Below are 5,741 nucleotides of genomic sequence, written 5' to 3'. Positions count from 1 at the left end.
GTCATCAATCAACAACACTTCCAATCAGTTCTCCACCTAAAAACACTTCAGAACAGGCTTATTTTGGATCATGTCAGGTGCTTAACTGAGCTTTTGCGCTGTATTGCAACTGTCCCACTCTGTACCTGCGCTGGAAGTCAAAAACAATGAAGGCTACCTGCGCTGGGCGAGATTGGCCAAGTGGCACAGTCATCCTGCAAGGTGTCATTTGCCCAGGAAGCTTCCAAACTGACACTTGGGTCATGAAATTCGCCCTGTGATGAGTAAGAGGTACTTGATCACCATGTGTAAGCAAGGATCTCCAAGTGGACACAGGAACTGAAGATTAACTGAAGATGGAGAGGACACTAGTCAGCTATATGCCAGCCTCCAGCTGACTCATCCTTTCCTCTTCCCTCCTATATATAGTGCTCTTCTATGAGGTCTAGGGAGGCTGGAATTTTGTAAGAGCAAGGAGGTGCTGTTGGTATACTGCCAGGATTATTGGGTGATTGTTTTACTAGAGGTGAAGAAGAGAGTTCTTGCTGCCGAGGAGGTGCTGCTGGATTGGAGCCAACATCATTGGTTGTAACTTCCTCTGGAACCCTGTTACTTTCTATCAATAAATTTTGCATGTTCTTCTATATACTTGTTTTACATAGATGCTTTTGTGTTTACATGTATATTTGATGCAACCTAATCCATGCTTCAATTATGATTGCTTGTATCTCGTAGTTTGCTCCCTTTTGTTGTGCAGATTCTGTGTGTAGCTGGATCGGCTTGGAGAGCAAAGAGCTGGGAACAGGATACAAAGCGAGAAGGACAAGGATCGACTAAGCGCAAGACACCAGGTTGGTTGACCCTCTTTCCATTCTCTCTGTGCTTTCATAAAGTGGAACATGAAAACTTTATCATTCAGTTGTTGCTAAAGACTGTCACCTTTAGAAAGGGTTAGTGTCATCCGCATCGGATACTTTTCCCCACAACAAACTGGCGACTCCGCTGGGGAGATCCTAGTATCTTGTTGTTGTAGGATTTTGCTATTCATTTCTTGAAGAAAGGAGTACCGAATCGAAAAGCTTTTGACTCTATCAAAAGCGAAGTAGAGGGTTTTGCTACTCTTGCTCCTTTGCTGAGCAAATTCAAGATTTAAAGAGCTAATCTACAGATGAATCTTTACTCTTAGTGATAGATCTTTATCCTCTTGATCATCCCTTAACCTGTACTTAACCCATAGCATTTTATTTCAGTCAAAACAGTACATTTTTGAGCTTTTTATGACCCGGAATTCTTAGCAGACGTAACTCTCGTAAGTCAGTGCAGGCTGTCCACAGGCAGTCTGCATTACAGCGCAGGTGCTCCCTTCGGGAACTGCGCTGAGAGTGAAACTGGCAGACCAGTGCCTGCGCTGGTCCAGTTGGCCTTAGTCTAGCTCAGCTCTTCCTTTGTGTCTTGGCCCTGTTTGCACTTGTTTTTGGCTGATTGCTTGCTGGTTATTGTATTTGCTGTAGACCACTTCTCCTTGACATTATTCCGCCTCAGTTGTGTGATGAAATTGTAAACGTTCTTTCAGTATTTCTTGTTTCAGTTACAATTTCCCATTGTGAAAAGCGAACCTAGTAGCTATGGCCTCTTAGATCCTGAATTGTAAAAGCATTTTTGTGGTCTTATGAGTTAGTGTTATTACTGTTCATAGCTGTTTAAGTTGGTTTGCTTCTCACTTTATGGTTTGAATCTATACTTTTCCTGTATTTTAAACAAGTCTTTCATAAGGTGTCTTTTTGATTGTGGACAAGCTTGTTTATTTCTACTTGAAAGTTGATTCAAAAATCATACAACAGTTTCCTTTTGTTAAGCATCAACATTAAGGATAACGAAAAGAAATACATGCATTGTGCATTTTGCATTTGACTGTATGCTTGACGATTTAGGAAAATGTGCATTTTAGTGTGTGTTCTTTGATCTGTGGAAAAAGTTGTGTCTTGCTCTTTCCTCAAGTAGATTAAGGTTTTCAAAGTTGAAAGATTGAAAAGATTTTGCTTCTCATTCTTAGATTGCATATAGGAAGTTGTATATATACATCTCGTGGCGAACCTGAAAGGCAAACTGTTAAGAAAGATCAACATTAAAATAAACTCAATTTACATAACAACGCTTTGGAATTTAACGCAAACATCTAGAGGTCTAGGTAGAGACGTGTTCCGGCGTCGTTAAACATAGTGACTGTCGATCTCTACGAAGGTGGGTGATTCCTCCTGAGAGTCGGTGGCACTAACACGGATTTGAGCTCCCGCGTACCGTCGCGTATATTGGGAGACCCCTATAGGCTTTTACCCTTTATCCTTAGGAAACCGTGTCGGCTGCCCTACTGATCGCGATGCAGTGAACACAGCATTCACGAAGATCGACCACCCGTACCGTAAAACGTATTCTGTGGTTTTGCGAAAGGTTTGGCACACCCTCTGCCTAGATCTCCAGAGCAGTTTCTTTTGGCCCTTTTCAAACTCTATAACTGAAAAGGTCCAACCGAGCATTTGTCACTTCAGGCTCGTTAATACATCGAAGGCGACTAGAGTCATCTTTAGCTTTTTCTCGACTCTTAAAACATGAAAAAGCAAGTTTGTGTCTAAAAGCGTCGTAAATAAAATTTATTTTAAAGCGGAACATAATCACCTATTATTCCCACGTTGATCTTTCAGTTGAAAAGTATGGAGCCCACCAACCAAGGAAGTAACCTTGGCGGAAGTCCAAATCCCTTCTCCTCTTGGGGAGATGTTGGTGCGCCTCATATGGCTACATTGTCGCTTCCAAGATTGACAATCGGCCTCCCTGTATGGCTCTTTTCAACTAATGTTGTCCAAATCGCCACTAATCCTGAGCAGTCGAATCAACTGTCAGAACAATCTAGAACTACCCACCAGCCTTCCACTTCTTATGACACTTCATCTGATCCTTCATCTTCGCAAGGTAGAGCCGGCAAAAGTCAGCCTCCCAAGGAGAAGAAGGAAAAGAAGAAGAAAGGGAAGAAACAGAAGGAGCCTCTGGCGAAGGCGACTGGGGGCAAGCAGAAGAAAACTGACAAAAACCCACACACTGCACCGACCGGGCCTAAATCGCCATGTGTCATTTGCAAAGGGATCCATTTCCATCGTGATTGTCCTTGTATTCCCCGGATACTAAGGGACTGGTCCCCGAGGTTGCACAATCCGGTAGCATCAACCTCTGGTTGTCAAGTTGATTGCATTCCCTCAACTAGCGAGAGTGAAGGACGAAGAAGGGGACCAAGATCACCCTGTCTATTGTGTGAAGGTCACCATGCCATCCACAAATGTCCATTCTTAGATGAGGCAAAGAGAGTTTTGGAAGATCGCCCGGTGTCACCGGTGCAACTTCCGCCTGGATACCGAAAACTCGCGCCTAATCCCTCGATAGTTGAAAATCCAGTTGGACCACTCAAGTGGTCAGCTGATGTGTCAGTCATTGAGAATGAACCTACCGAATCTAGACCAGACGAAAGTCTAAAGGTCGAAACGGCAGTTGACCCGGTTCTTCCTTCAAAGGTTCTGTCGTCCAATGACTCCGTCATTGAAGACCCGTCTTCAAATGACACCGTCACCGAAGTGTCATCTTCATGTGACACCCTCACTGATGAGAACAAGGATGACACCATCCAGGTTCTCTTTATCAGCACCGACTCCGACGAGCATCCGGGCAATTCGCCCATTCCTTTATCGCAGGAAGGAACATCATCAGAGTCGTATCCGGCCGTATATTCGGTCCCACCACCAAGCAACCTGGTTGTATCCTTTGATTGGAATCAACTAGGCAGACCCCGGTTACCAGCCAGTACACCATTTAGAATCATTGTCCAGATCTATAGAATGGTTATGGCTGGTACTATCATTGATGAAGGGGCGTCTGTGAGTATCCTTTCCTCTATTGCTTGGAAAGCACTGGGTTCCCCAGCGCTTTTACCTGAGTTGAGAAATCTCTCAGGTTTCGATAAAGGAACCAGTCGACCATTAGGAATCCTCCCCGATGTACCTGTTACATTGAAAGGGAAGACCGTCAGGATGAACGTGTTGGTAGTTCAAGGACCCTTGGATTATAACCTACTCCTTGGACGCGACTATATTTATTGCATGGGAGCGATAGTCTCCTCACTCTTTAGAGTAATGTGTTTTCCACACGAAGGAAGGGTGGTCAAGCTCGTAGACCAACTTTCATTTCCGGGATCTCGCATCGCAAATAGTCAAATACCAATCCTAAATGGTCTGTTCGCTCAAGATTCGCCTCCGCCCCCAGTCCTCCTTCCCGATGAATGCGAGTGATTCGGAAAGAAAGACTAGGACCCAGGGGGCATGCACCCTGGTCTGCTTCGGGCAGAAGAAACCTCGGGTATAAGAAAGAATTTCCGCAGAAGAACATGACTAGTCCGTACCCCGTCCATAGGAAGTGGGGTTGTTCTGGAATAATGATCTTTTGTTAAAGTTATGTGTTTGACCGAAGAGTCATTCACCTTTGTCTAAAAAAGTGGGCAATGCCCAAGTAGGAATTCCCTTATTGCAACAAGTAGTCACCATCTTTAAGTTCAAGCCTCGCCCATCGAAACATATGTTTTGAAGGATAAGCAGGGGCAGTCTAAGAAGAAGGAGACCGTATTGTTGTGACAGAGGGTAACCATCTTTGGACAACCCAATGATAGACACCGCCGAAGAAAGAGATTGATTTGCGGCAGCGAATAGAACCACTCTTCGGATAATAAGAAAGAGGCAAGCCTCCCTCAATAATACCAATGTTTTATCTTTGAGTAGTGTTCTTCTATTGTCACAATAGCTGTTTGTTAAAAGTGGGCCGACAGGAAGTCTGAGTACTGCGTAAGACCCCTTAAAATAACGAGAAGACAAGTATCGTTAACATTAGATTAGCAAGATGACAAATAACTGTGAACACCCAAAGAAAAGCAGAGGTAGGGGAGAGGAGGGGCAGCCTCGAAATTCTATCCTATACCTGGGGGCATGTGAACTTTTGGAATGAAAGCAAGGGACGACTATTTATTTTTTAAATTTTTAGGTCCTCCCTTTAAACCTGTAGGTCTAACCCGTTAAACTCGTAGGATTAGCCGTTTCCAACCTTGCATGAAGAAAGCCTGTGGGGCAAAAGTAAAATTTGCCAAATTTGGAGCATAGCTGTGGTAAGGCCCAAGCTCTATAAAAAATGGATCCTTAGAGGAGGCGTTCTTTTTATGACTGGTATATCGAGCAGTTTTAGCATATAGTTCATGCTCGTTAAAAAATAAACGCAAAATTCGAGCAGTTTTAGGCCTGAATTTATGCTCGTTAAAAAATAGAAAAGTGTGAGCAAATGTTTCCCCCAGAGTTCAAGCTCATGGAAAAAATGAACCGGTAAATAACCTTTTGAGATCGTAAATTCATTAGCCATAAGAACCTTGATCGTGTTTTCATCCACCACCTCCACCGTTCATTTGGCCGATCATTCACTTCCATTTGTGTGTTTACCTCTTTTGAGAAACAACTGCGAAGAGTGATTTCACCTAGCCATCCTTGTGACACTGCCGTGATTGGAAATTCCAACCTGTACCTGGAATCTGTAGCTATCCCTGTTTATCACTCGTTCCTCAAAAGACGAGTCTTCTTTCAGCTCTTTTCACTGACTCGTAAAATATGAAAAGTTTGCCGAGTTTTGGCCTTCCAGCTCGTTAAATGACCGGAACGCTATCCCTCCTCTAAATTTTAATCTTT

Source organism: Pinus tabuliformis, chromosome 6 (assembly GCF_031772625.1).
Source record: "Pinus tabuliformis cultivar Carrire ecotype Pingquan chromosome 6, CPIR1, whole genome shotgun sequence".
Taxonomy (NCBI): Eukaryota; Viridiplantae; Streptophyta; class Pinopsida; order Pinales; family Pinaceae; genus Pinus; species Pinus tabuliformis.
Note: the sequence above shows the minus strand (reverse complement) of the source record.